The sequence below is a fragment of the Halyomorpha halys genome, unplaced genomic scaffold (assembly GCF_000696795.3).
Source record: "Halyomorpha halys isolate HHAL.00 unplaced genomic scaffold, Hhal_1.1 Scaffold244.1, whole genome shotgun sequence".
In the NCBI taxonomy this organism is placed as follows: domain Eukaryota; kingdom Metazoa; phylum Arthropoda; class Insecta; order Hemiptera; family Pentatomidae; genus Halyomorpha; species Halyomorpha halys.
The window spans coordinates 485,332-493,650 of record NW_027110917.1 but is presented as its reverse complement, the minus strand read 5'-3'; the positions used below and the strand labels follow the sequence as shown (position 1 = coordinate 493,650).

The 8,319-nt window shown below is 32.3% G+C and overlaps 1 long non-coding RNA gene across 1 annotated transcript in view; it reads left to right on the top strand.

Moving 5' to 3' along the window:
- Positions 1–323: 323 nt before the first annotated feature.
- The window catches only part of LOC106680128 (uncharacterized), a 486,547-nt gene continuing 478,551 nt past the window's right edge, over positions 324–8,319 (top strand). Inside the window, exon 1 of the long non-coding RNA XR_010843854.1 lies at positions 324–380. This is a non-coding gene — a long non-coding RNA (uncharacterized lncRNA). The remainder of the gene's footprint in view (positions 381–8,319) is intronic.

Here is an 8,319-nt window from a genome sequence, read left to right as displayed (position 1 = left end):
GAAAAAAAATAAGAGTAGAACCGTTTTGATAGATACTAGTTTGGAAAAAATATAAATGTTTCAGTTATATGAATATAGTTATGCCAACATTGCGTTTTTTAAACAGCTTATGACAAATTTATGGAAATAAGCACAGTTTAGACATAGCTTGAGGCTTTGTCATCTACTAGTGGTCGTGAATCCTGCTCGTCTTTTCCAGTTCCCTTTAATTAATCTCGCACCAGGAACACTTGGCACTTTCCGAATGCTTCCTATGCCCTCAGGAGCAGGCGAAGAGCGTGCGCAGTCCTGGCAGAGTTGAACAGTCCGCTTCTGTACTCGGCCCAAGTCAGAGCTCGCTGTCCGCTACTGCACAATGTCGCGAGGTCTACTGCACCCATGTATGTACATGTCTGTCTGTACTATATCGTCTTATAATAACCAGAATAACTATTTGGCCTATAGAAAAAGAGAAAATAGTTCAAATTAAGCAATAACTCAAATATTAATGTGTAATAAAAATCCTCCGACTTCATGAAAAAAAAAAAAAAAAAAAAGCTAGCTTATCTTAAAGGTCTCTAAAATATGTTACCAATAATGAATTGCATATGCAAAATAAGATCCAATCCTAACTAATGAAATTTTGATTAAATTTTAACTTGATTTTCTATAACATTTCTCTAATAATAATTTTCGGTAAATAAAATTAATTCTATTTATTTACCCGTTCCATAAAAACTGTAAGTTGGGAATTGGATCTTTATAGCATTTTATACCTATTTTTGAATTATATTTTAAAATGTAAAAGTACAAACTATTTTTCATTTATTAGTTTAAAAGATTAATAATTTTTATTTTATATTAAAAAAAGAAAAGTAATGTTTCCAGTTATACTGAATTTGGTAATTAACGTTATTATGAAATAGCAGGACATCTGTCCACGGCGTACGTTCTTATCCTTTTATCTACAAGGAAGAGTATTTAACATGTTGTTTATTTATTTCAAATAGAATGCAGTTTTTATTTTAAATCTTCTTATTTTTATTTAATTTATTTTATATTTTATTTTATATAAAGTGCTTCGGAGATTTGTCTGCGGTCAGGTTTCGAATCTGTATCGTCCTAGAAATTGAGACTGCACTAATATTTCTTTTTCAAATTAAGGGCCATAGTCTTCTAAAAACACAATTCATTTTTATTCATTAAAGAATAAGTAATTTTGTGGTAAAAAGCTGAATTTCCACTTATATATATTTTTTTTTTCCGAATCGGGATCCCCCCTTTTTTTTTTTGGAAAATATCTAATATATAATATTGCACCTCTATTGCAGGTCCTCTATCCTTTTTCTAAATCAAGTATTGAACCATAAATTGAACATTCTACTGAAGCTGGAGCTAGAGCATAGAACATTGCTAATGTTCTAAAGTATGTTTTTAAGATTTATATTCAGATGGCATTTAATGAATCTTCTGGGCGGGATTTTTCTTGTAAAATGCGATAAATACATCTGTAATTAGTAAGATAGAACAACTGTATTAATACCCGATAAAACCGTTCTGATCGCTTGGAATTAATAATTTCAATACAGAATGGCTCTCAAATTACAATTCAAAAACTCCTTAAAATGTAGGCCACTACAGAAGAAGGAAACAGTGCAAAATAAAAATATTTATTGGTATATATATATTCATGCTAAAAACCATAAATTCAGAAATAGAGGTTATGAAAAAAAAAAAAAAAATGGCCCAAGTTTAAGATCAATTGTTACTGAAACAAAAGAAGTCTGAAGAGACATCTGAATCTTGTAGAACCGAATTTTCTTGATCTCGTTTTCGCCGTTAGGTTAAAAGGTTTTTGATGACTGGTAAGTTGATGTAAGCATTTTGAGAACTTTACTTTAACTAACGTTTAGTTATTAATATATACACTATATCATTCAGAAATTTCAGCACTTCAATTTTTTTCGAGAAAATTGATTCTATACTTTTTAAATAAATAAATCGAAGCTAAAATATCTTTTATAATGAAACTTAAATTCTACAAAAGTAGAGAAAGTGGACCTCAATTTATTATACTTTTACAATATTGATGAGCTGTGTTGTAAACTTCATCTGAAATGCTCTAAAAAAACAAAATCTGTCTAGCTATGAGTTTCTTTAACAAATAACATTGTTTTGAAAAAATAAATATTATTTTGGTAATTACCAGAAATTTGTAAAAAGTCTGCACCTATAATGAACCTACTTCAAGACTGTAAACGCGACCCTATTTTATTAAAATTTCAAGGAAATCAACTAATGTTTAGCTCTGAGAAACTACCATTTTCTCGATAATACGACTTTAGATAGAAGAAAAACGTCGAAGGGCTAAGATTGGTCACCAATCTCTTCTAATTTCTTCGAGTGAGATCATGTTTTGAGATTAAACATCAACTTCCAATTACCAAAGAATAGTTGATAGACAACCCCATGACGTATTTGAAGCTTCTACTGTCTATGGTCCCCAAATTTCGCTTTGTGAAGCTTCATTAATACGGTTTTGGGCACGAGATATTTTCGCTACATTCTAATCGGTCTACTTTTTTCTTTTTTTAGAGCGTCTCATGAAAATATGTCATTGATATGAATTAACTATCATTTAAGGACTTTCCTTATAACATTAATAAAGCCTTAACATTTGATTATGAAGAGCTTTACATTATTATTTAAAAAATATATATGTGACTTATGAAAAAAATAAAAGAAGATTTCTAGGTATCAATATTTACACTATTTTATTCTATAGAGATCCTATTCGGGCTATGGGTCCGTTTATTGCACAGTTTCACTGCACCAAATAATGCAATAGGGTCATTGTAAAAAATTAATAAATAAATAAATATTCTGCACACTTCTTAACCGGAAAGGTTCAATTTATATAGTTAGTTATTTTGTTTCCTGATCAAATTTTTCTTTATTTTAAAATAATACAATAAACTGACGTCTCGGAATCCTCTTCTGTCCTCAAAGATCTCCTACAAATTTGAAAAACAATGACAATAACCTATTGTACAAGTGGACTTGGATTCGTTTTTAATTAAATAAGTAAAAAATGTTTTCAGTCCGTTACATCAGTAAATTCCATCTCACCACCAGCAGAAAAGGTTTTTGTAATTGTTTTATTGTTGCATTGGTTTTCAATTTTTTCGGAGAGTCTTGAGGACGGAGGAGGTACCGAAACGTCGGTGTATTGTATATATTTTTAAAATAAAAGAAAATTGGAAAGGAAAACAAATATATTATAAAAAATAGATAAAATTATCTTTTAACTGGTGAGATGGAGTTTACAGACACAACTAGTAATGTTAGAGTTTACAGATCCATCTGGTGAGGTGGAATTTAGAGATACAACTGGTGAGATGGTATGCAACGGACAAAAAATCTAAGTCTCTAAACTCACAATATGCCATATATTAGACATCTTTTTATGGTTTTCATACCAAAAGGTTTAATAAATGACAGCAAACGATTACCAATGTAATTAACTTTTTATTTAATTTCTTTTAATTTTATAATTGGATCTAAAAAATTGACAATACAAAACAAAATTATGAAATTTAATAATATCTTATTGTTTACATACATACATTATATAGATATTAATAGAGGAACTACAAATAAAAAAAAAGAAATATATAGATTATGTAGGAAAATTGTACGTTTCATATATGCATTATTTTTATACAAAAAAAAACTAATTGGTCAAACAAAAATATTGGTGGTCCTAAACTATTGAACGGAAGATTATATAAGAAAAACTTGATAAAACAAGTTTTTTCCGTAAATATTTTAGTAGCCAAAATAAATAGGGGTGTAGGTTGCGATTGTGGCGGGGCCTGAGTCGCCGGTTCTGTTTCTTCAGTCATTTGAGCAAAGAACACTCCTGGTTTGACAATTTTCGAGTGTCTCTTCGGTGGTCTCGTTGCATCTTCTTATCTGGGACCTGCCTGTTTTCTGGATGCAAGATATTTATACGCACCCCTTGTAGTTAGCCGGGTGCCCTTCTCTTTATGGCATAGTGGACACACAGTAGGTCCTTGCCTAGGCTTGCTGCATTCTACGGATTTGTGTTGTTGGCCACATTTGACGCACCTTGATAAGTGATGGCAATAATTTTTAGTGTGGTCATAACTTTGCAATTGAACTACTGTTTTTTTTAGGGTAGAGTTTTACTACTACTCTGGTGTAATACAATCGGCTGACATTATAAATTTCTTCGTCGCCAGGTGTTTGTTCGAGGTCAACGAAGAACAAGGGCAACGCGATTTTATTTGTTGTACTGTTAGGATCTTTGTTTTCTATTAATACGTTCACAATCTGTCGTACTTTGTACCCCATGGCCGTAAGTCCTTCTTTGATGGCTTCCGGTGGTGTTAAAGGGTGTAGTTGTCTAATGACTACTCTGGACGCCCTCTCTTGGCGTAGTTGATAAGTGTGATAGTCGGCTTTTGTTTCTGATAAGTATATCTGCGGTATCTGGTATTAATTTTGTATCATTGATGCGACTATGACATATATATGTTCCTGTTTTAATTACTTTATTCATTTGTTGGCAAAAAATAAGAAAGTTATTAATGTTTTGATAAATATTGGCGGTGGCATTAGGTCACTTCCTTGTTATCTGCTGGTAAATTTGCTTACACGTCTTATTGATTTGGTGTGAAAAATGGCGATTCCTCGGTTGTGCTTGCATTAGACGAGTCAGGTTGGGAGTCAATTTCGTCAATTGAACTACCTGGTGTCACAGGTGGTGTATTCCTCATGGATTTTCGTGTTTTTTGTTTAGCTGAAGAGTTTTTGCGTGTATTTCCCAGGTTTCGAGATCTTTTAGGGCTATTTTTACTGGACATCGCCATATGAAAATATCTCATTTCATAGTGGTGAGTCGAGATAAGAATAGAGATTTGTAAGAAGAGGGATTAAAAATAGTATAATATTAGTTTACGTTTAAGTATTAACATACGTAAAAAAGGACGTAAAGAACAGAGCGGTCTTACTTCAATACGAGCCGGATGCCAACTGATAAAAGGCTTTTATCTCTTGTACGAGTCTATGGCTGCCGTTAGTATTAAAGAACGCATACACTGTTCACTTAAAATTTTATAAATAATTTATTACTTACTTATATTTTAGCTCTCATGTGAGCAGTATCACTTATTATTACGCTGACACTGTTTTTCAATGCTGTTTTTATTCAAGTTCACTGAAAAATACAGTCTAACATGATATCATGTATGTTCAATTGCTAGCCAAGCATGCGCATACTGCAGGCGTGAATTAGGGATGTGAAGTTGTTGTGTTTAATGAGGGGTGGACCGAACCGTAGGCGGGAGAATTGAATTAAGGCTGATCTTGCGGAAATGGATCTTCCACGGGTCGGTAGAAGCGGTGATTGATAATCCTTTCCGTATTGAATTCTTAAGTTCGTAATACCACCTAAATTTCTATAAAAGCATTCAACCTTCTAGCCCTCAGCTGCAAAATCTTAAAAAAAATCATAATTATCAAAAAGGACTAAATTTTGACTGAAATTCGACTACCTTTTGGGGTATTGTTCTGCCTAGAAAATTCTGCAGATGGAGCACAATTTTTTTATAGAGTAATTTGATAATAAAAGTATTACTCAAAACCTTATGTTAGCGAATATTAAAATAATATTTTTTATTTACGAATTATGAATGGTTTTGAGACTAAAATTGGTTAAAATTTATTGAATTAATCAATATAATACTAGGGCATATAGGCTTCTGCGTACGCCGTTGTTCAGCGAGTTATGAAAAAGATATAAAATAAATCTTCACGCTCTTTCAAATAATCTTCGATACAGTTCAAACGTCTATTATTTGCATGTCAAAATTCAACTGATATTATTCTGTTAAATGCGATATTCTTGGTCGGGAAAAGTTTCTTAGTTAATAAGTGGATACATTAATAAATACAAACATTAATAATTAATACATAAATAAATTATTAAAACATATACTAATTATATGAGGAGAAGATGGTTGGGGGTGCGGTTTAATATAACACAAATAAGTTAAAGTAACTTGTTTAATAGAGCCATATACCAATACAGCAGGAAATCGGACAGCCAAGTGACATCCTGACAATCACTTGGTTGTCCGATTTCCTGCTAGCAGCCCTGATGAAGGATAGAAATTCTGGCCGAAACGTTGGCACTATTAAATAAGTTATTTCAATTTATTTGTGTTATATTCTGACCGCACCCTCCTCCATATTCTTCTCATATATATTATCCACGGTCAACTATCTTTTCATCATCATGTATTGATTAATATACTCATTAAGTATTATATAATTTAATTAATATATCAAAAAACTCATATTCGAATAATTAATACATAAGTAATTTATTCATTAATAAATATATAAATACAATAATAATTTGATGCATAAATCAATAATTAATATTTAATCCCTACATTAATCCGTTATGGTACACGTATGTACCATACAGTACCACACTCCACATATGTAGGATGATCCAGGAATTGGATAGCTCCACATAGCCCTTAAGCAATACGAGACCTGAAGGAATTTAGATTGCTTAGAACTCCTGGAGGTTTTCCTGGAAATTCATGATTGTTTTCATTGGAGGTATTTTATGGAAAGGTATTTTTTCTTTCTAATTGATGTTTTACTTTACCCATAGTATCGTTCTCAAAAATTAAGTTATTTTTCAAAAATATTTAAATGAGTTTATTTAACTCATTACAGCTAGAGATTAAGTCTTAATCATTGTGAAAAAAAGAGAGTTGAGGTTCGATTCCGGCCCGAGTGGTCGACTTATATTTCTGTGATGGCCCCAGGAAATTAAAACTTGATACCCACCATGGTGTTAGAATAGGGTGTTACCTTGTAGATAACCCACCCGTAAATCAGAATTGAATAGGAATGGGGTAAAAAAAAAAATGTGAGGGAGAATTAGAACAAGCTATTCATTGAAGTACTTGGTATATGATGCTATCGCGCCACAAATGCCAACTGAAATACTATATATAGGGATATAAGGGAAGATGAATGAAATATCGTTAGGAAACAATATAACCCAAAAGCCTAGGAGATAATATGAGACAATAGGGAGTGAAAAATTATAGTGGCATGTTATTGATTAGCAACCCTAAGAGCTTATAGTTTAAAATTCTGGTAAGAAGATTGTGGAGCCTTATTAAAGAATAGATAAGTGAAGAATAATATTGGACACGTAACAGAGAATGTGTTGGAGAAGGGCAAGGGCAATAAACATGTTCGAAAGGCATTCGGCAGAGTAAAGAAGCAGACATACAATATAGAAATTCAAGTAATATAATAAAGATTAGGATTTAATATTCGCTTTTGATAGCCTTCATAATTTTCCAAGAAATATTTTCAAGGACAGGAAAACAAACAATCACTCCAATGAATTCGAAACAAAACTTACGATTTAACAAGGATACAGCTTTAGCACTTTCCTGTTTATTCTAGTCCTCTCTATTGCTCAAAAGAAAGGCTTTAACGTTTCTTCCTGGGATGCTGTCATTTAAGCCCAATTAATTATAGTCTGCTTTGTGGATATTGTGACATTATTTGTATAAAACGAGAGTGACCTACAGTGCAATGCCTCCTCGTATTGCTGACTGTAAAGATGAAATCTGATGTCGAAATGACAAACGTAATGCTGATTGGCCAAAAATAAAGGAGATTAACAAAATTGATCAAAATATCATCGAAGAGTTCGAAATATTTAAGTAACTGAAGCACTATGTTAGTAGGCCTATAACAACTTAAAAATCTCGAAATCCATCAAGCCGCAGGATGATTATTTTGGGCCTTAAATAAACACTTCCTTAATAGAAAGTGGGTGAAAGAGAACTAAGTTAAGGTCCAATTAATTATCTCTATTTACTTATAACCCTGAGTCCTGGACAATGGCAACAACAACATATACTGCACAGATCCAGGCTATGGAAATGAAACAGAAATCAGACAGATCCTGGCTATGGGAATGGAAACCTCAGGAAGAAGGAAGGCAGACAAGATTAGAAATACTGCAATAAGTCTCGGTGTGATCTCAATATAAACCGTAATTAAGAAATTACAATTAAGGTGCTTTTGTCATCGTCTGAGAATGCCAAGATATCTTCTTGCCATAGAGGTTTATGGTGGTCCCTTTTATAAGGGATGGAGTCTATAGTTAGTCCAATGGGAGGAAAGTTTTACATTTAACATAATCTTCCATAAGAGAAACCTAAGCTGGGAAGAGATTTTTGGAGGACAGAGACGCCTGTAGGCGATATTATA